This window comes from Magallana gigas, chromosome 4 (genome assembly GCF_963853765.1).
Source record: "Magallana gigas chromosome 4, xbMagGiga1.1, whole genome shotgun sequence".
Classification (NCBI taxonomy): Eukaryota; Metazoa; Mollusca; class Bivalvia; order Ostreida; family Ostreidae; genus Magallana; species Magallana gigas.
The window spans coordinates 5,269,544-5,293,962 of NC_088856.1; the positions used below are offsets into that span (position 1 = coordinate 5,269,544).

Sequence of the window (24,419 nt, forward strand, 5' to 3'; positions counted from 1 at the left end):
CTTCCGATATGAACGGAAGACCCACTCGTTGCTTTGCAACGAGCTTTGCTCTAGTTATTATACTTTTTCTTTTTTTTTCTGACTCCTTCTCGGCTTTATAACTCAAAAAGTTTCCAACCGATTTTGATGAAACTTTCAGAGATAATGTGAAACTATTATAGCTCAAAGATGTAAAAGTTTACTAGACATCGTCACTTCCGTTTTGACGTAACGTCATTTTTAAAATTTTAAAAAAGTCATTTTGTCCGCGGCGTTTCTCAAAAACGCTTTAAGATAGAGGCTTGAAATTGTCAATGGTTATGATTTGGTCGATTTACCTTTGTAATAAGGCTGGAAATGAAAATCTGTCACTTCCGGTCGAAACTGGAAGCGAAACAAAATTTTCGAAAAAATGAATTTTCTGATCAAATCAAAAATGAATATGTGTTTTGTAGAGCTTATTAAACTGAATCTAACACTGAAAGCCTTTTAAAAATCGGACGATGCATTACAGAGATATCGGGGTTTAAAAATTGATTTTTCCGGAAATTTTGATTCCGCGTTTTTGGTTAAGAAATTAGTATCAAGTTCTTGGTTAAATTAACTTGTACCTAAAAATTAATTGTTAAGTCGTACTGTAACACATTCGGATTTTTTTTGTTAAGTCGTTCTTGAAATCGGAAAGGTTTTTGTTAAGTCGTGCGTAAAATTATTCGGATTTTGTTAAGTCGTACCAGGAATAATTCGATTTTTTCATCTTTTTATTTAAGGTACTCTTGTTATTGGTTTAAGAGCTCTGCTTCTTACAGGAACTTCTAGCTTTACTTCCGACATTAACGGAAGACCCACTCGTTGCTTTGCAACGAGCTTTGCTCTAGTTATTATTTTTTTTCTTTTTCTTTTTTTTCTGACTCCTTTTCGGCTTCATTACTCAAAAAGTTTTCAACGTATTTAAAGGAAACTTTCAGGGATTATGTGCAATAAGAATGCCTCAAAGATGTTAAAGTTTCCATAACAACGTCACTTCCGTTTTGACGTTACGTCATTTTTAAACTTTTAAAAAAGTCATTTTGTCCGCGACATTTCTCAAAAACGCTTTAAGATAGAGTCTTCAAATTTTCTGTGGTTATGAATTTGGCAATTTTCATGTGCAATAAGGCTGGAAATAAAAATCTGTCATTTCCGGTCGAAACCGGAAGTGAAACAAATTTTTCGAAAAAATGAATTTTCTGATTAAATCAAAAATAAATATGTGATTTATAGAGCCTATCAAGCTGAATCTAACACTGAAATCCGTTTTAAAATCGGACAATGCATTACAGAGTAATCGGGGTTTTAAAATTGATTTTTCCGGAAATTTTGTTTCCGCGTCCTTGGTTTTAAAAATAGCATAATGTTGAAAGTAAAGTTAACTCGTACCAAAAATAATTGTTAAGTCGTACTTGAACACATTCGGATTTTTTTTGTTAAGTCGTTCTTGAAATCAGGAAGGGTTTTGTTAAGTCGTACTTAAAATCATTCGGATTTTGTTAAGTCGTACCAGGAATAATTCGATTTTTAGGGTCTTCCGTTTTCCAACGGAAGACCCTTTTGTTTTTCTTCGGTTTCTTTTTATTATTAGGGTCTTCCGTTTTCAACGGAAGACCCTCTTGTTATTCTTCGGTTTCTTTTTAGGGTCTTCCGTTTTCAACGGAAGACCCTCTTGTTATTCTTCGGTTTCTTTTTATTATTATACTTTTTCTTTTTTTTTCTGACTCCATTTCGGCTTTATAACTCAAAAAGTTTCCAACCGATTTTTATGAAACTTTTAGAGATAATGTGAAACTATTATCCCTCAAAGATGTTAAAGTTTTCTCGAAAACATCACTTCCGTTTTTACGTTACGTCATTTTTAAAATTTTCCAAAAAGTCATTTTGTCCGCGGCGTTTCTCAAAAACGCTTAAAGATAGAGGCTTGAATTTTTTATTGGTTATGATTTGGTCGATTTACCTCTGTAATAAGGCTCGAAATGAAAATCTGTCACTTCCGGTCGAAACCGGAAGTAAAACAATTTTTTTGAAAAAATGAATTTTCTGATCAAATCAAAAATGAATATGTGTTTTGTAGAGCTTATCAAGTTGAATCTAACACTGAAATCCGTTTTAAAATCTGACGATGCATTACAGAGATATCGCGGTTTAAAAATTGATTTTTCCGGAAATTTTATCCGCGTCCTTGGTTTAAAAAATAGCGTAATGTTCAAAGTAAAATTAACTCGTACCAAAAATAATTGTTAAGTCGTACTTGAACACATTCGGATTTTTTTGTTAAGTCGTTCTAGAAATCAGGAAGGTTTTTGTTAAGTCGTACTTAACATCATTCGTATTTTGTTAAGTCGTACAAGGAATAATTCGATTTTTTTTTCATCTTTTTATTTTAGTTTCTCTTGTCATTGGTTTAAGAGCTCTGCTTCTTACAGGAACTTCCAGCTTTACTCCGGACATTAAAGGAAGACCCACTCGTTGCTTTGCAACGAGCTTTGCTCTAGTTATTATACTTTTTCTTTTTTTCTGACTCCTAATTTGCCTCATAACTCAAAAAGTTTTAAACCGATTTCAATGAAACTTTCAGAGATATTAGCACGTTGGCGTCCCTCAAAAATGTTAAAGTTTTAAAGACAACGTCACTTCCATTTTGACGTTACGTCATTTATAAAATTTTAAAAAAGTCATTTTGTCCGGGACTTTTCTCAAAAATGCTTGAAGATACGGGCTTGAAACTTTTAACGATTTTACATTTGTCATTTTACTTATGTAATAGGGCCGAGAAATGAAAATCTGTCACTTCCGGTGGAAACCGGAAGTGATTCAAATTTTTCGAAAAATTAAATTTTTTGATCAAATGAAAAAATGTATGTATTTTGTAGAGCTTAATAATCTGAATCTAACACTGAAATCTGTTTGAAAATCGGACGATGCATTACAGAGTTATTGGGGTTTAAAAATTGATTTTTCCGGAAATTTTGATTCCGCGTCCTTGGTTTAAAAAATAGCGTAATGTTTAAAGTAAAATTAACTCGTACCAAAAATGATTGCTAAGTCGTACTTGAACAGATTCGGATTTTTTTTGTTAAGTCGTTCTTGAAATCGGAAAGGTTTTTGTTAAGTCGCACTTAAAATCATTCGTATTTTGTTAAGTCGTACCAGGAATAATTCGATTTTTTCATCTTTTTATTTTAGTTACATTTGTTATTGGTTTAAGAGCTCTGCTTCTTACAGGAACTTCCAGCTTTACTTCCGACATTAACGGAAGACCCACTCGTTGCTTTGCAACGAGCTTTGCTCTAGTTTCATCTTCTTATTTTAGTTAGTCTTGTTATTGGTTCAAGAGCTCTGCTTCTTACAGGAACTCCCAGCTTTACTTCCGACATTAACGGAAGACCCACTCGTTGCTGTGCAACGAGCTTTGCACTAGTTTCTTTCTATTATTATTACATGTATTATTAGGGTCTTCCGTTTTCAACGGAAGACCCTCTTGTTATTCTTCGGTTTCTTTTTATTAGGGTCTTCCGTTTTCAACGGAAGACCCTCTTGTTATTCTTCGGTTTCTTTTTATTATTATTATACTTTTTCTTTTTTTTTCTGACTCCTTCTCGGCTTTATAACTATAAAAGTTTCCAACCGATTTTGATGAAATTTTCAGAGATAATGTGAAACTATTATCCCTCAAAGATGTGAAAGTTTTCTTGACAACGTCACTTCCGTTTTTACGTTACGTCATTTTTAAAATTTTCAAAAAGTCATTTTGTCCACGGCGTTTCTCAAAAACGCTTTAAGATAGAGGGTTTAAATTTTCAATGGTTATGATTTGGTCGATTTACCTCTGTAATAAGGCTCGAAATGAAAATCTGTCACTTCTGGTCCAAACCGGAAGTGAAACAAATTTTTCGAAAAAATCAATTTTCTGATCAAATCAAAAATAAATATGTGTTTTTTAGAGCTTATCAAGCTGAATCTAACACTGAAAGCCGTTTTAAAATCGGACGATGCATTACAGAGATATCGGGGTTTAAAAATTGATTTTTCCGGAAATTTTTATTCCGCGTCCTTGGTTTAAAAAATAGCGTAATATTAAAAGTAAAATTAACTCGTACCAAAAATAATTGTTAAGTCGTACTTGAACAATTCGGATTTTTTTTGTTAAGTCGTTCTTGAAATCGGAAAGGTGTTTGTTAAGTCGTACTTAAAATCATTCGGATTTTGTTAAGTCATACCAGGAATAATTTGATTTTTTCATCTTTTTTATTTTAGTTACTCTTGTTAATGGTTTAAGAGCTCTGCTTCTTACAGAAACTTCCAGCTTTACTTCCGACATTAACGGAAGACCCACTCGTTGCTTTGCAACGAGCTTTGCTCTAGTTATTAGGGTCTTCCGTTTCCAACGGAAGACCCTCTTGTTATTCTTCGGTTTCTTTCTATTATTATTATTATTAGGGTCTTCCGTTTTCCAACGGAAGACCCTTTTGTTTTTCTACGGTTTCTTTTTTTTCTTATTCTTATTATTATTATTCTTTTTATTTTTTTTCCAACTAAAATATTTCAAAAACGCTTGCATCGATTGTTTTGAAATTTACAGCTTTAATGTGTATCTAAAAGATCTCTATGATATGAAAAAAAAAATTGATGACGTCATCAAATTCGTCAGATATTGACGTTTTTCACGTTTAAAAAAGTGATTTTGTCCGGAGCTTTTTTCATTTTTGATTAAAGATAAAGCTATGAAATTTACAGAATAGGTAGAACTACCGTTTTACTTATGACATAAGGCTGGAAACTCAATTCGGACACTTCCGGACGAAACCGGAAGCAAAACCAATTTTTTTTAATTTTCATGTTTTTCAATTTTAAAGCTTTTACGTACATATCTTACAGTAATTTTCATGCTGAGTTCAAAACTGAAATCCGTTTTTAAATCGGACGATGCATTACAGAGATATCGGGGTTAAAAAATTGATTTTTCCGGAAATTTTGATTCCGCGTCCTTGGTTTAAAAAAATAGCGTAATGTTCAAAGTAAAATTAACTTGTACCAAAAATAATTGTTAAGTCGTACTTGAACAATTCGGATTTTTTTTGTTAAGTCGTTCTTGAAATCGGAAAGGTGTTTGTTAAGTTGTACTTAAAATCATTCGGATTTTGTTAAGTCGTACCAGGAATAATTCGATTTTTTCATCTTTTTATTTTAGTTACTCTTGTTAATGGTTTAAGAGCTCTGTTTCTTACAGAATCTTCCAGCTTTACTTCCGACATTAACGGAAGACCCACTCGTTGCTTTGCAACGAGCTTTGCTCTAGTTATTATTAGGGTCTTCCGTTTCCAACGGAAGACCCTCTTGTTATTCTTCGGTTTCTTTTTATTAGGGTCTTCCGTTTCCAACGGAAGTCCCTCTTGTCATTCTATTGTTTCTTTTTATTATTAGGGTCTTCCGTTTTCAACGGAAGACCCTCTTGTTTTTCTACGGTTTCTTTTTTTTCTTATTCTTATTATTATTATTCTTTTTATTTTTTTTCCAACTCAAACATTTCAAAAACGCTTGCATCGATTGTTTTGAAATTTACAGATTTAATGTGTATCTAAAAGATCTCTATGATGTGAAAAAATTAATTGATGACGTCATCAATTTCGTCAGATATTGACGTTTTTCACGTTTTAAAATGTGATTTTGTCCGGAGCTTTTCTCATTTTTGATTTAAGATAAAGCTGTGAGATTTACAGAGAAGGTAGAACTATCGTTTTACTTATTACATAAGGCCGGAAACTCAATTCGGACACTTCCGGTCGAAACCGGAAGCAAAACCAATTTTTTGGAATTTTCATGTTTTTCAATTTTAAAAATTTTACGTACGTATCTTACAGTAACTTTCATGCTGAGTTCAAAACTGAAATCCGTTTTTGAATCGGACGATGCATTACAGAGATATCGGGGTTTAAAAATTGATTTTTCCGGAAATTTTGATTCCGCGTCCTTGGTTTAAAAAATAGCGTAATGTTCAAAGTAAAATTAACTCGTACCAAAAATAATTGCTAAGTCGTACTTCAACATATTCGGATTTTTTTGTTAAGGTGTTCTTGAAATCGGAAAGGTTTTTGTTATGTCGTACTTAAAATCAGTCGTATTTTGTTAAGGAAGGAGTCTTTTCTGGTTTTCGACTTGTCAAACGTAAATTTGATTAATTGTTCATTAAATCAAGATGAAAGGAAATTAAAATAGTATATTTTTCTTTCTTTTTTACTATCATACAACTTGGCATAGAAAAATGTAATCAATGTTTAGAATGGAACAAGGACTATATTTTTGGCGTAATATTGGCGTAGGAAAATATCACATGTTGCGCAATTCAGAATTGCTGCAGATTATATATATATAATGAGTCTGTTATAGCATTTTAAAAACAATAACAATAATGTTGGATTTTTTTTTACTAATGTGAACTAATAATATGATACTTGGGTTTCAGAATATGTTTTTAAAATATGATTTGCCTATCAAATAACATTTTTATAAGCTTTTTAAAGCGCCCATTCTATACATTGATTTTTGTGAAAAAATCACTAAAATCAGTTTTTCTCTCTTATGAAACGGTCAATATATTAGCTTTTCTGTCAATTTATATCTTTATATAAAGTCTTCATAATACATAAATATTAGAAATATTTTATTATTGGAAGCATAAAAAAATAATCAAAATTTCTTCAAAATGTAAGAAAATTAGAGGAAATGCGGGCTAAGCAATATCAATTTTAGTATAAATATTTATTCCAATTTAGTAGTATAAGCTGATAGACACTCTCATGGTCTATGATTTCATTGAAGATTTGAATCTTCAAATCTTAAACAAATGTCTACAGAACTATAAAGAGCTACACTTATTTTTATCACTCTTTACGTTGACAAAAAAGGTAGTGACCTTGACCTGACCTTTATCCGAAAACAAAAAGGTCAAATTTAATTAAACTGATAGAATCATTAAGTAATATGATCCGTTTGACTGTGTCAAAATTTCATGCATTTCTTATTATAAGAAGTATGTTTGATAATGAAAAGACTCCTTCCTTAAGTCGTACCAGGAATAATTCGATTATTTCATCTTTTTATTTTAGTTAATCTTGTTATTGGTTTAAGAGCTCTGCTTCTTACAGGAACTTCCAGCTTTACTTCCGACATTAACGGAAGACCCACTCGTTGCTTTGCAACGAGCTTTGCTCTAGTTATTATTATTATTCTTTTTCTTTATTTTTCTGACTTTTTTAAAGCTTAATATCTCAAAAAGTTTTCAACTGATTTACATAAAACTTTCAGGGATTATGAAGCATCACTGTCCCTCAAAGATGTTAAATTTTGAATAACAACGTCACTTCTGTTTTTACGTTACGTCAATTTTTAAATTTTAAAAAAGTGATTTTGTCCAGGGCGTTTTTCAAAAACGCTTCAAGATATAGACTTGAAATTTTCTGTGTTGAAGCATTGATCGTTTTTATTTGGACATAAGGTTGGAATTTGGTTTCCGTCACTTCCGGTCTTAACCGGAAGCGTTTTAAAATTTTCGAATTTTCGAATTTTTCGTTTCAATTTCAAATGTTTACAAGGTTTGTAGAGTTGGTCATGCTGAATACGAAACTGAAATCCGTTTGAAAATCGGACGATGCATTACAGAGATATCGGGGTTTAAAAATTGATTTTTCCGGAAATTTTGATTCCGCGTCCTTGGTTTAAAAAATAGCGTAATGTTCAAAGCAAAATTAACTCGTACCAAAAATAATTGCTAAGTCGTACTTGAACACATTCGGATTTTTTTTGTTAAGTCGTTCTTAAAATCGGAAAGGTTTTTGTTAAGTCGTACTTTAAATCATTCGTATTTTGTTAAGTCGTACCAGGAATATTCGATTTTTTCATCTTTTTATCTAAGTAATTCTTGTTATTGGTTTAAGAGCTCTGCTTCTGACAGGAACTTCCAGCTTTACTTCCGACATTAACGGGAGACCCACTCGTTGCTTTGCAACGAGCTTTGATCTAGTTATTATTATTATTCTTTTTCTTTTCTTTAGACTCCTTTTTTGCCTCATAACTCAAAAGGTTTTTAACCGATTTTGATGAAATTTTCAGAGATTTTTGCAAGTTGGCGTCCCTAAAAAATGTAAAAGTTTTAAAGAGAATGTCACCTCCGTTTTGACGTGACGTCATTTTTAAAAATTCCAAAAAGTCATTTTGTCCCGGACTTTTCTCAAAAACGCTTTAAGATAGAGGCTTGAAATTTGGAATGGTTATGATTTGATCGATTTACCTCTGTAATAAGGCTGGAAATGAAAATCTATTACTTCCGGTCGAAACTGGAAGTAAAACAAATTTTTCGAAAAAATGAATTTTCTGATTTTATCAAAAACGTATATGTGTTTTGTAGAGCTTATTAAGCTGAATCTAACACTGAAAGCCGTTTTAAAATCGGACGATGCATTACAGAGATATCGGGGTTTAAAAATTGATTTTTCCGGAAATTTTGATTCCGCGTCCTTGGTTTAAAAAATAGCGTAATGTTCAAAGTAATATTAACTCGTACCAAAAATAATTCTTAAGTCGTACTTGGACACATTCGGATTTTTTTGTTAAGTCGTTCTTGAAATCAGAAAGGTTTTTGTTAAGTCGTACTTAAAATCATTCGGATTTTGTTAAGTCGTACCAGGAATAATTCGATTTTTTTCATCTTTTTATTTTAGTTACTCTTGTTATTGGTTTAAGAGCTTTGCTTCTTACAGGAACTTCCAGCTTTACTTCCGACATTAACGGAAGACCCACTCGTTGCTTTGCAACGAGCTTTGCTCTAGTTCTTTTTATTTTTTTTTCTGACTCCTTTTCGGCTTTATAACTCAAAAAGTTTACAACCGATTTTAATGAAACTTTCAGAGATTATGTGCAATTATAATACCTCAAAGTTTATGAAGTTTCTTTGAAAACATCACTTCCGTTTTAACATTACGTCATTTTTAAAATTTTCAAAAAGTCATTTTGTCCGCGGCGTTTCTCGAAAACGCTTAAAGATAGAGGCTTGAAATTTTCAATGGTAATGATTTGGTCGATTTACCTCTGTAATAAGGCTGGAAATGAAAATCTGTCACTTCCGGTCGAAACCGGAAGTGAAACAAATTTTTCGAAAAAATAAATTTTCTGATCAAATCAAAAATGAATATGTGTTTTGTAGAGCTTATTAAGCTGAATGTAACACTGAAATCCGTTTTAAAATCGGACGATGCATTACAGAGATATTCGGGTTTAAAAATTGATTTTCCGGAAATTTTGATTCCGCGTCCTTGGTTTAAAAAATAGCGTAATGTTAAAAGTAAAATTAACTCGTACCAAAAATATTTGTTAAGTCGTACTGTAACACATTCGGATTTTTTTTGTTAAGTCGTACTTGAAATCGGAAAAGTTTTTGTTAAGTCGTACTTAAAATCATTCGTATTTTGTTAAGTCGTACCAGGAATAATTCGATTTTTTTCATTTTTTTCTTTTAGTTACTCTTGTTGTTGGTTAAAGAGCTCTGCTTCTTACAGGACCTTCCAGGTTTACTTCCAACATTGACGGAAGACCCACTCGTTGCTTTGCAACGAGCTTTGCTCTAGTTATTATTATTCTTTTTCTTTTCTTCTGACTCCTTTTTTGCCTCATAACTCAACAAATGTTTAACCGATTTTGATGAAATTTTCAGAGATTTTTGTACGTTGGCGCCCCTTAAAAATATTAAAGTTTTAAAGAGAACGTCACTCCCGTTTTGACGTTACGTCATTTTTAAAAAATTCAAAAAGTCATTTTGTCCCGGACTTTTCTCAAAAACGCTTAAAGATAGAGGCTTGAAATTTTGAATGGTTATGATTTGATCGATTTACCTCTGTAATAAGGCTGGAAATGAAAATCTATCACTTCCGGTCGAAACCGGAAGTAAAACAAAATTTTCGAAAAAATGAATTTTCTGATTTAATCAAAAATGTATATGTGTTTTGTAGAGCTTATTAAGCTGAATCTAATACTGAAAGCCGTTTTAAAATCGGACGATGCATTGCAGAGATATCGGGGTTTAAAAATTGATTTTTCCGGAAATTTTGATTCTGCGTCCTTGGTTTAAAAAATAGCGTAATGTTCAAAGTAATATTAACTCGTACCAAAAATAATTGTTAAGTCGTACTTGGACACATTCGAATTTTTTTTGTTAAGTCGTTCTTGAAATCAGAAAGGTTTTTGTTAAGTCGTACTTAAAATCATTCGGATTTTGTTAAGTCGTACCAGGAATAATTCGATTTTTTTCATCTTTTTATTTTAGTTACTCTTGTTATTGGTTTAAGAGATGTGCATCTTACAGGAACTTCCAGCTTTACTTCCGACATTAACGGAAGACCCACTCGTTGCTTTGCAACGAGCTTTGCTCTAGTTCTTTTTATTATTTTTTTCTGACTCCTTTTCGGCTTTATAACTCAAAAAGTTTACAACCGATTTTAATGAAACTTTCAGAGATTATGTGCAATTATAAAACCTCGAAGTTTATGAAGTTTCTTTGACAACGTCACTTCCCTTTTAACGTTACGTCATTTTTAAAATTTTCAAAAAATCATTTTGTCCGCGGCGTTTCTCAAAAACGCTTTAAGATAGAGGCTTGAAATTTTCAATGCTTATGATTTGGTCGATTTACCTCTGTAATAAGGCTCGAAATGAAAATCTGTTACTTCCGGTCGAAACCGGAAGTGAAACAAATTTTTCGAAAAAATGAATTTTCTGATCAAATAAAAAATGAATATGTGTTTTGTAGAGCTTATTAAGCTGAATCTAACACTGAAAGCCGTTTTAAAATCGGACGATGCATTACAGAGTAATCGGGGTTTTAAAATTGATTTTTCCGGAAATTTTGATTCCGCGTCCTTGGTTTAAAAAATAGCGTAATGTTTAAAGTAAAATTAACTCGTACCAAAAATAATTGTTAAGTCGTACTTGAACACATTCGGATTTTTTTTTGTTAAGTCGTTCTTGAAATCAGAAAGGTTTTTGTTAAGTCGTACTTAAACTCATTCGGGTTTTGTTAAGTCGTACCAGGAATATTCGATTTTTTTTATCTTTTTATTTTAGTTACTCTTGTTATTGGTTTAAGAGCTCTGCCTCTTACAGGAACTTCCAGATTTACTTCGGACATTAAAGGAAGACCCACTCGTTGCTTTGCAATGAGCTTTGCTCTAGTTTTTCTTTTTTTTGTTTACGTTTTAAATTTTGAATAGGAAACATCAAGTTAAAAATCTTAAGCTGAATATTAATAACTCATCTGAACAGAATATGACTTAAAGCTCTGTATCTTGGTGGTAATTCTACAATTAACGCTGAAGTTTTGGTTCATCTTTAAAAAATGTTATAATAAACGTTAAAGACACAGTACAGCTGAGAACATATATGTAAATAACTTCAGATTTACCCATTGTATCGTTTATATGAAGAACGTTGATTGTAATAGTTGAAATACATAAAAAATTCCTTTCACAGTCTTAGTTTTTGTAATTGTGAGCTTCCGGAAATTTAAGGGTCGTACAAACCGGAATAATCTTAAATCGTTTATTTGTACCACGTGGACTTTAATTGACTGTAATTGACACGTGCTAAAAACTACAAGATCTTCGTCCGACTACGGTCATCATGGTATACGAGGTTAAAGGGACTCTCTAAACGGAACATATCCTCACTTACTAGATAATTTATAAATGGTTTACCAATTTCGGTTCATTTTAAAATGAAAAGACATAAATATGCCAAAAACCTCTCAAGGGGCCTCATTACAAAAATGAATTTAGGTTGTAGCAACTCCTATGATAACAAGAAAAATACATTCTCACAAAATAATAATTGTGATTATCTTAAAATGTTGAACAACTATTACCTAGGAGAAGTAAAAAAAAAAAGACACATTTTATCAACAAACATGTCCAGGAGAATCTTCGCGAGCTCTTGTTTACAGTAAATACGCATGGGTAATAGTATCACTGGTGTTAAGCCGGTATGCGTACCATTTGGTACGCATATCATAAGATGGCGACGACCTCTGCAGGCTCGTAAGTTTACACAACTCTTTTTATTTATTCAGATCGTATTTCAGAGGGTAAAACATCAGTATTCGAAGGGCTAGCGAATCTTCACATGTAGCAACCTATAACATAATCCAAAACTGCACATTAATTAATATTTTCTTCGTTAATGAAAATCCCGATGATATGCGTACCTACGGTATGTTTATGTTTTTGGATATACGTACCATATTTTGATGATATGGGTACATGTACCAGCTACTTTCCTATTATATTTTGTGTTTTCTTATTTTCACTGAACTGTACGGTTTTGAGACGTTGAATGCATTTGTATTATATTGTTTTATTATCGTTATCCCCAGAGCGTCAGTACGTTGAGAACTTTGACATATATCATTACTTTATAGAAGCGGGAAATAAACATTCAAATTTTCAATATATCATACTAATTGATCTCTTGTTTTCGGTTGGTCTGTTCAATCGGTTTTGATATACGCTTAGTACTGAACCTCGATTCTGACAATACTTTTTTTCAAAGAATGCAGAAACAATAATGGATGAATCCCATGTAAATAGATAATATTTAAATAGTTGTCAAAAAAATATCCTATCTGTTTAATGTCAATTGTTTTAAAATGATAAATATGCCGGGTATTAATTGTTTCATGCTTTATCATTTAAACAGAATTCAAAATTAAGTGGTAAATTTTTTAACAAAATTTTCTTTTAGTTGTCTATTGTTTCATTCGTTCGTAATTTTATACAGTTAAACTTTGATATCTTGAACACCGATATATCGAATACAATGGACATGTCGAAGTGATTTGTAATTAACAACCACCCATTTCTTGAAGTACCAAACCCTCAAAATCTCGAATACTCGGATATCTCGAAGTTATAAACAGTCCCATTTAGTTCGAGATAACGAAGTTTGACTGAATTTATAAACAAAATCATTTTTTATACTTTGAATATTTTTTTTTGATAAAGAAATTGAAGGACTCCAAATATCTGTATCATTCGGACTTGAATGTTGAATTTGGACTTAAAGTGAGATTTTGGTAATCTGATGATTATATATCAGGCAATCTAAATCACCTGTATTTCTTTCTTAGATAATTTTTTTTTTCATTTCTAGTTCTCATTTTAAAAGTGGTTTTAATTCTTTTTTTTTACGAAATACAGTTAAATAAGTTATAAATATACAATTCCCTGAAAAAAACAAAAAAACAAATCAATTTGTATATAAATGGTACGTATATCTTACCAATGGTACGCATATCCAGAAATTCTTATTTGTTTTATGGTACGTATATCTGTTTTGTAGGTACGCATATCATCGGGATTTTCATTAGTGAAGAAAATTTCAATTAATATGCAGTTTTGTATTATTTTATAGGTTGCTACATGTGAAGACTCGCTAACCCTTCAAACACTGATGTTTTACCCGCTGAAATACGATCTGAATAAAAAAAAAGAGTTGTGTAAACTTACGAACCTGCAGAGGTCGTCGCCATCTTATGATATGCGTACCAAATGGTACGCATATCGGCTTAACACCAGTGAGTATAGAAGGCTGAACCCCGTAACATGTTGCGTTGTAAGTAATAGGTTATACGTGATTATTAGTTTTAATGAAATAATTAGATTTATTTCATGGAGTAGTTTAAAATTTCCTGAAAGTTTATACATTCATGGGTAGTACAAAAATACCGAACCCGATGAGAAAATTTTTTCAAGTCGGTCTTTTGATAAGATGTACCTTACTGTCTCTTTAAATACCTGTACAAAAAAATTTAAGGATGACCTTTACTCAGAACGAAAAAAAATTCCACTGATGATAATAAAAAACCAACTATTGTGTGTTATAGACCTTTTATTGTGGTGATAATTTTCATTTTCAAAAAAGTAGGTCAATGACCTACTTTTTGAGTCAATGGCCATTGTATATTTTTGGAAAATTAAAGGAAAATCCCTTAAAATTTTACACTATGATTGAGATTTTCTTAATGATGAAAATAATACAAATTGCTCAACACTTTTGAGAATGAAATTCAATTTATGAATGGCAATGACATTAAATACATACAAAGCATTAAGTTTTCCTTCACAATTTTTATAAATATTCCAGTCCGAATTTCCTCTATCACTTTTCAAATTCCTACCCATTTTGATCGAATTTTACAAAAAATTAAATGATGATAATACAAAAACATTTATAGTATTAAACGATTTTTATTGATCTTATTCTGTTGGCTTATAATTTATATGAGGTCAATGATCAAAAGTTTGAGATATGGTGTCTTTTCTCGTTTTTAAGCATATTTCAATATTTTTTTAATTCGGGACATACGGTTATTATCATGAATAAATGAGGTAAAACTAACAGAAAATATGCAAAATTATAAAGACTAAAATATAAAATCTTAACTTTTAATATTCGAGTACTTCCAAAAATATTTTAGCGGAAAACAAAATCTGCAAAATTTAGTCCGAATATCCTCTGTTTGGCTAAAAGTCTAATTTTGTTTGGGCATAATTCCATAATATAGTAGAAATATCAAATGTTATGTCAATAATAATTCATTTCACAGATACTTTTTGTGTTTAGAACAAATTTTACCCATGACATTGAACTCTATAACAATCCGAATTTGAGAACTCAAACCCTGAGTAAACAACACCCTTAAAGGATGATATGCTATAACTACTATCTTGGGCCCCCTCTTTATACGAAGAATTGTATGATTTCTAAATCAAGTTTGATGTTTTTAAGACACGAGTTAATAACAATGGGCCCAAGGGCCACATCGCTCACCTGAGGAACAACAGGTATGATAAAATCACCTTAATGGAGTCATAATACAAACTATCTGGAAAATGTACAATAATACATGTAGATTCTGTATAAATAAAATCCATTTTTCCCCTGGATATTCTTATGTTTATAATCATTAGTCCCTTTTCCAACAGGATGACTTTGTAGTCATATCACATGTTGAGTATTGCAGTTCTCAAAAACATCCTTAACAATTGTTTTTATATGGGATATAAACCTACACCAAACTCTGAACCTTGAGGCCGAAGAATTGACCTGGTGCCAAAGTTTTAACAATTATAAAAAATCATCTGGCTGGTTAGTTTCTGAGTAGAAGAATTTTAAAGATTTACTCTATATATTCCTATGTTAAACTTCGACCCCCCATTGTGGCCCCAACCTACCTCTGGGGCATGATTTTCACAACTTTGAATCTACACTACCTGAGAATGCTTCCACACAAGTTTCAGCTTTCCTGGCTGATTAGTTTCTGAGTAGAAGATTTTTAAAGATTTACTCTATATATTCCTATGTTAAACTTCGACCCTCCAATGTGGCGCTACTCTTCCCCCGGGGGTCCTGATTTTCACAACTTTGAACCTACACTACCTGAGGATGCTTCCACATAAGTTTCAGCTTTCCTGGCTGATTAGTTTCTGAGAAGAAGATTTGAAAGATATACTCGATATATTCCTATGTAAAACTTTGACCCCCATTGTGGACCCACCCTACCCACAGGGATCATGATTTTCCTAACTTTGAATCTACTTACCTAAGAATGATTCCACACAAGATTCAGCTTTCCTGGCTGATTTGTTTTTGAGGAGAAAATTTTTAAAGATTTAATCTATATATTCCTATTAAAACTTCGACCCCCCCCCCATTGTGGCCCCACCCTACTCCTGGGGGTCATGATTTTCACTACTTTAAATCTACATTACCTGAGGATACTGCCACACAAGTAAGTAGTTGAAGAATGATTTGTACCCATATGCTCTAAAATATTTTGATCGCCTTATAAAGTAGGTGAAAATGGGGCAGGGGGGGGGGGCAGAACGAGAATTGAAAATCATACTTTTCAACTTAGCAGTTTTAACATTACCTAAGAAAAAAAATAAAAGTGATTCCTAACAACAAGCAAACATACAGACAGTGGTACAAATCTGTACCATTTGTCCAAACAATACGACGTTTATTGTATCATATTTAAAGGTATGGCCATGTTCTACATATCGTCGAACATGCGTAAACCATTTATTGTAGTAGATCATGCTTTAACAACATTGATTTCAGTAGCTGTAGTTGGGTATTATTAAAAGTAACACGCTTTGTGGCTTACTTGGATTTATCATGGATACTAGAACGGATGGATTTACTATGGGTGATCTACTATGGATACTAGGATGCATTTATTTTGTACGAATGACAAATCTGTTCAATGTTGAAGCGAAATGGAACATTTTTTTATTTTTTTGCAAGATCGAATAATTTAGCAAATTTTGACAGTAAATAATTGTCTGTAATTAGTTGTGACGTCTACTCAGTGTAGTTACTGTGTTAGTTTTTTTCAAATTATTACTGCAAGGTATAGTGAATTAATTCGTACAGCATGAATGTCTCGGTCAAATTCAATCAACCGTAATTTTATTGACTTGTATTTTTAACGTGTGGCAATTAAGGAACGATGAAACTACTTTATGATTTCATGTCGGCTTTAACTTATCTGTTTAGGCAAATAAATGGTGCGTAACAACCAGAGAAAAGCATAAAATGCTTTCATAATGAATGACTATTAATACCTTTCGTTGCAATAGCTATGACAATCCGGGCACCATGAATGTAACAAAACGACGATGAATCGACAACTGAAGTCTCCTAAAATCAAGAGTCACGAAGAAGTATCTTAACAACATTGTAATACGAATATGTACTCTAACATACATATTTTCCTGAGAGTTGCAATTTGAATAATGTGAAATAAATAAAAAGAATTTTACCTATCCAAACTGGAAATTTCTTTGTATTATTTCTTCTGGAGCAATATTTCTTTTTTCTTTCTATTATAAAACATGTAATTTTTGGACCCACAATTTTACATAACGATAATGACGATCTCTGTCGTATTGAAAACGCATGGCACTTCTTTCTATGAATGCAGCTTGTTACAATGTTATGCAAAGTTTTCCACTCTCCTAAAAGCATTTTCAATTAAAATTTTTTACAAGATATCAAGTTTGCAATTCAATGTGCATGATCAGTATTCTGTATTGACAGAATAATTCAATAAACTTAAATGTCATAAAGGAAACATCAATGAAATTAATTCTGCTTGGCTTAAATGTTTGGATTTTACCTGCCAAATTGAAGTGGGGTATCTCAATTTCCATATCTCCCAAATTTCTTAAATACACTTGCTCAAATTCAAAGAAATTGTAATTCTAAATACCTAAGCCACGATGAATCTCATCGAAATCAAGAAGAACTACATACCAAAGGTTCTATTGCCATTTTTTTCAAATATAATGGTAACTCTGCTTCTATTAGGCAAAAAGCTATAAAAGTAATAAGTTAGGATGTCAGAAAACATGGAAATTGATATACACGTGTATATCAATCAATCAGGATTTAAAACTCGTTACAGAGTATACGTACAATATTATTTTTTATATCGATTATACATGCAATAATAAAATCTGTAAAATAAATCCAATTTCAGATAGCATATATAAATATTTTAAAAACTTGATCACTGGCCACAAAATTTAAATATTAGAACATTAAAAACGATACACAGTACCTGATATCATAAATAGTTAATATATCCTATACTTTATATTTTTATAGGTACATGTAATATCAAATCCATAATTGGTAGAATTAAAGAATCATCAATCAAAATCGGACAATATATTTTAAAGTCTGTTGTTACGTTTGATTATAAATGTAAACAAAACCTACTTTGTGTTCATTGTTTTAAATTCTCTAAAAAGATCTTACAGTTGTACTTTAAACAATAATGGTAACATTAGAAATAGATCATTGACCTAGTTGTTCAAATGAAAATAATTGCAGCAAAATTATAGTCCATAAGTGTATTTTACGTGTCATTTTATTCCCTAAAATCAATTTTGTTTTGCTATCTGAGAAAACATCATTCTGAATAAAATGTTTACCTTGATTCCATCAATCGAATTCCGCTGAAAAGATTTCTCAGTTTGTCAAATTTAACGCAAATGCTTTTTCTCTCAATTCTTTTTTTAAGTACAGCATCTTTGTTCACTGTTTACAAGAAAAAGAATATTATACAGATTAAAGTATTTTATTCAATGATATTCCTAATATCTTACCGTCAGGAAATATTGAACTTACATGTAATAACGATATCTCTTTAAAAAAGTTTTACCTTTTTTTCAATTACAATCGGAAATTCAGAAATTTAAGCTACAATATAAATTACAATTATTTATGTTTGACATAGATACATTGTACGTCTTGGCATTCAGATATGAATTTTGCTACCCTTTACACACGTTTGTTACATGTAACATGTTACATATTTCAGGATTTAATAAAATTATAACAACATATGAAGAGCTTATAAAGCTGAACGCGTAGTTCACCTGCATATGACCTACTAGACGAATATAACATTTGATTTTTTGACTGAGAAAAAAAACAGATGAGGAATTTACAATTGCTACAATTGGTTATTAATATTTTTGTCGTTCAATGTACTGCCGTGTTCTCAATGCTTTCGGCTATGACTTTGAACTAAATAAAGATGGTGTTTTCTTCGCATGATACATGTTAAACTCAATTTGATATGTCACTGAATCATATGATAAAACAATTATTGTTGGTTTTTTTCTATCAATACGAAGATCAAGCTACCCTAAAACTACAATATTTACCTCTGGGTCAGTAGGAGTTTAGCAAATGATTTAATTTTTAAGCTTGTTGATGAATAAGAGAAATGATCAGCAGACATCTGAACCCAACCACTCCCTGATTTTACTATAAAATTTTAATAAAAATGTCTTGAGTCTGATACTCTAATGCCAGCCGGTTAGGAAAGGGTATAAATAAACATTACGTTGATCTTACCTAAAGGTGCAATTTTGGTATCAGTAAAACGACCATAATCCTTTAGTATTTTACTGCTGATTTTCCTTGAACTATTTCCTTTCTTTGATTGAGTCCATTTAATGGAAACACACGCATCAATGGTACACAAACGTGCTGTGTCATTCATTTCTTTGATGTAAATGGGGCATGTCATGTCATATAAACAATTCCACAAATGCTTTGATTTCGTTACTAAAACGAAAAAAAAATTGATTTTCTGTTCTTAATTATTCGGTTTAAAATCAGAAGTGCTTTTGTTGATAAGTTACAAAAAAGAATTCCCCAAACTATTGTACATTCTATAAAATAAAATAATCATACAAAAACTGTACACCAGATATATTATAAATATTTCTTACAAATTAAAAGCATATCATGACAATAATAAAATCTATCTCACCGTTGGTTCCTTTGCCCCATGTTGTACGTAGTGAAAGCGAGTACTTTGCAAATTTATTGTTCTCACTGAAAATTACAATTAATGATTCTAATGATATTTTCATGAAAGCATCTTAAGAATAATCCTTAGGCAGATTTTAATGATGTATTATAAGTCTTATGTGGGATCTTAATCGAAGCTATGATTGGTTTTATTGAAAACGTGAACGAATGTAGATAACTAACTTTTAAATATTGAAAACTATATTAGGTACAGAAAGTCAAATGAATTATGATTAAATAATTAATTTGATATCCAAACATATTGTTGAGTACACTTTTTCGTGTTTATAAATTGTGTTCATAAACATTTAAACTATGTGGCGTGAGATATGTAAACATGTTAACTCCAAATGGATAACTATTGGAATTATCTATTTACGAAGACGTTTGACAAACTGTGTCGTTTTGTATCGTGAGCGGCTTCTGTAAAAACTGTCAAAGTATATATGAGTTTTCACATTTCACCAAATTTAACAGTACAATTGTCGTTTAAACAAATAAAGGGACGAACATTCTGTGATGAAAAACCAAATTAAATTTTATTCTGGTTAATATACATGCATATGGCGGGAGAAAACACGCATTATGTTTGTTGGCTTGTCAAGCAAACTTCTATATAATTTCGGAAACCATTGAAAATAATCTATATAATTTAATATTTGAAAAATAAAAAAAGTAAAATTAAATTAAAAATCGTACGTGTCTTTAAATATACTTTGTTTAATATGATTCTTAATACCAACATGATTATCTCGAATTTAATACGTTACGCAAATGAAAAAACAAACACTTTTTTCTGTTGAAATTAATTTTATAAATGTGTTGGAATGTGTCGGAAAATTGAAAAGAAACATCATCTAATTAACCTACTAATGAGTTTTACATGTTTTCATTATTTTAAATAAACATGGTCATAATTAGTCTCCTTCATTCGGACGCTCTTTCTATGCACAACTTAGAACCATTGATTAGACAAAGCTTCTGGTTTAATAATATTTGTTCATGATGGTTCTGCAAAAATGAACTGGTACTTGAAACTTCTGGCAGCCTGGAATAGAAGCGTTTCGTAATATAGTGGGAAATACTGAGCAACATCAACATCTATAAAGCAAGAAGGTGGGATAATAAAAAATAACAAAAATAATGCAAATTATCCTTAATGGTAAATTTATTTATACAAGTAACAACAGCATTAAGGACCCTCTACACCCCGTGAAATCTACTTTTTATGACAGTAGGTCACAACATGGCAATTTAAACGCATTGAGAAACAGTTTATATCGCCAAACTTTGGTGACTATCAATGTGGTGCAATGGGTGTACACAGGAAAAATGTCCACATGTGTAAAATATGTGTATAATTTTACACATGTTTTGCACATATAATGCATGTGTACAGCACATGTTTTAAAATTTATATGTTGTACACATATATTATACACGTGTGTAACATATACATTTTACATATGTTTAACACTTATATAAAATAATATATGTTCAGTATATGTTTCAAAGAACATATACACAAAAAAAATGTTTAATTTATGACATGACTTTCACTTATATTTTTGCATTTATTAGTAAATACTTGCAAAAATAACATTTATTTAACAAACTTTTGCCGACTAACTTACAGAAAATTTATTTGTTAACCATTAACCGGATTTAAATCTCGATTGGCTTTAATTTTGTCGTTTGCAATCATACGTCATTTTTTACGTCACGGAAGCAGAAGATGTTGAATCATTTGCAGATATTCGATTTGAGGCTACAGGTAAAGTTTGTTAATCATTCTTATTCATTTTTTTGTATTGTAAAACTATATAAATATTGCTGGTAGCAACCTAGTTATCTTATAACGCGAAAAGTATTTAAGAGCTTGTGTTTTCAAGGAAAATTCGGGTTGAAAACAAAAAACCTGTATTGGAAATGATCGATGCTGATCCAATCTACTTAGGTGAACTTGATGAAAGTTTTTAGATGAAATGTAAAGGCAAATACGGTGATTTAATGTATATATGTCACAGGGATACAATTGAATATAATTTAGTATACAGTAATTCATTTATTTACTCATTCATTCATCCATACATTTCATTATTAACTCATTCATAGTTTACTCGTGTTTGACTGGTATTCGTGTTCTGTCACGTGATTGTGTTATTTTGGGTTGTGATTCACCAAATACGGTATTAGCTACAATATGTCTATATTTGGTAGTGGAAAAACAGGTTTTCATGGGTGTGTATGGTCAGTGCGCAAGTGTGAGTGATAACACTTAATTTATAATGTTTTGCATCATGATTTTAGAACATAACTCGTTTGCCAGCAGACAGCGACAGTTTTACAACTTGTCTGGTTAAATAGTTTGAAACTGTCATAAGTTTCAAACTATTACATTTAAGTTTTACTGAAGGCGAATTTGGTGAGAAATACTTTCTTTCATTGTTTTTATCTTAAAGTTAAAATATCTAAATATTATAAAAATGTATGCGTCAATTGTATGAGTGTTTTCATTTCAGGTCACCTTCTCATCATCATTATTATTCACCAATGCCATAATAAAGTAATATTGGAAACTGGACCATCCTTTTATTTATTTATTTTGTACGAGGAATAACGACCCCGTGACATATATACACATAAAGGTATATACAACATCTGCTATATGTAAACGGTAGGTCTGTCGGTAAACGTTTTCCACAAAGCTTCAAATAAGCAGTTGTCGCTGGCAAAAAGCACATTTATAGACAGAACAATGCTTGAAAATTAAGCGAACATTAAATATATTTATTTAGATCAGACACATTTCAATCTTGAAAAGTGAAAGTAGAATAAACTAGAGTAAAGCTCGTTGCAAAGTAACGAGTAGGTATTCCAGAAAACTTAAAGCAGCAAGTGAAGTCGAAAGTTTTATAAAATTTTGTTGTTGTTGTTGATATATCAAAACTGAAAATTAAATTGATTGTTTAAAATGTTACTTATTGTGCAACAAGTTGCTAAAATGTTCAGTCAGTTACTTAATATATATTAAAGGGGAAGGAAACTAAAACTATGTTGTACAATAAATCAATTTATAATCATCTACTATAATTGTAAATCGTATTTATTTTCATTAAAAACCCCGGAACAATGAATAAATCAAGAAAATCAATCGCTTAATTTAAATTTCCCGCCGCCATGGGGTCAGACGTCACACCATCTATTCCGGTTTGTCTTATCAACATAACATCATGATATTCGCTCTAAATGACAAGTTCTGGAAAATTTGAAACAATATTGATTTGAGACCGTTCTTTTACCTTTGCAAACTACAAACTAACGTCAAAAGGAGCATGTTCGTTAAAATCTAAAAGCGGAGGTTAGTGTCGGAGAAATCTCCGCGTAAATGTGGAAATTGTCAACATACGCCAAGTATCATAGAGAATGTCTGCCGTCGTTATTTCGACATGGTAATTCCAACTTCAAAGAATGAATTTTAAACATCCCGATTTCAATTATAACATTTATTCAGTTAGCGAAGAACTTGACTTGGAATAAAAAATTTAATCGAGGTCGTTTTCATCTTTGAATGATAGCAGATTAACAGCTGTCATTTACTTATAAAAATGCTATTTATGCATACAATGATACATGTATTTATTCTTTAGATTGACGTGTGAACTCAAACATTGTCAATTTTGTTTAGTCGATTATTTGAGCAACAGAAAGGTATAAACCAGCGTTAATTATATTCAGAGCACTGTGTACATTCATTTGTATATGTAAACCAAACCGGAATAGATGGTGTTAATTTTTTTGGTTTTTAATACAAAAGAGTTCTACATCATGTCAGCCTCCAGTAAATACGATTCATCCAACTTCAAACGTTCATTCAAGGTTAATTACGTATTTTATTTTCAAAACAGCATGACCACATGTGATAATTTACACCACCTTATTAAAATAAATTAATTACGTTTTTGACTTTCCTTCCCCTTTAAGTGAGTACTTGTTTTATGCTAATTAACACACTTTATTTTCAGACAGGTCACATAAACTAACCCAGTGAATAACAGGAATATGACTCTCTAAACTGTTTATGCAGTTGTAAGTATTATAAGTAAAATTCAGTTTGTTATCTTCAAAACTACTTCTTTTGAAAGTATTCATGATTTAAATTTTGTAAAAGAAAATCAATGAAATTTTCATATTAATTCTAAATGTCATGTTTTAAGTGTTCTTTTTTAATTATTAAACATGCAATATAATACCTGCAATGTTCTATGATATGCAACTTATTGTAGATATACAACTATTGTGTGGAATTTCTTTTTTTGAAGAAAATGGCTACCAATATTTGGTCGGTCAGGAAGTCCTAAGACATAGGGTAATGCTTTTTTCAAGATCCAGACATTCTTCTTGAGTTCATAGATAGTTCTACACTGCAGCTGGTACAAAAGTGACAAATCATGGTAATTAAATCTAAATACGTAGAGTTCTGACTGTATTGTTAATATTAGGAATTTCTGTATATTGTATCGTAATTTTTTAAAAGTGTTGAAAATCAAACTTTCACAAATATTTCAGGTTTATTTGAAACAAATATTATCATAATATGTCTGTTTTCCTCCTCAAAATTCAATATTTATTTTATGCCAATTTAAAAACCTCTGATGATTGTATTAAGTTGGTATTACCATTTTAGAAAGAACCCAGTCCACACATGAATTGCTAAGGTCAGTGCATTGAAAAGAAGGAAGTTGAAGTTAGATCGACATAGAGATAGCTTGTTTTTAGGTTAGTTTGCATGTTATGTTGCAAAAATATGTGTAGTATCAGAATTCTGTTTAAGCTGCTTGGTATCCACGGATGGTTGGATGAAAATTGTTTGTTTATTATTTCTTATTTCAGACTTCTTAAAATTGCTGTTGGTTTTTAACAATCAACAGCACTTGTAACAATTATTGTATAACATGTACATGTACTTG

At 31.1% G+C, this 24,419-nt stretch overlaps 1 long non-coding RNA gene across 1 annotated transcript; it reads left to right on the top strand.

Moving 5' to 3' along the window:
• The first annotated feature begins 23,435 nt into the window (after window positions 1–23,435).
• On the top strand, window positions 23,436–24,410 carry LOC117687035 (uncharacterized). Its single transcript, XR_010713019.1, has 3 exons — window positions 23,436–23,538; window positions 23,772–23,903; window positions 24,137–24,410. It is a non-coding gene; the product is annotated as an uncharacterized lncRNA (long non-coding RNA).
• Window positions 24,411–24,419: the final 9 nt, after the last annotated feature.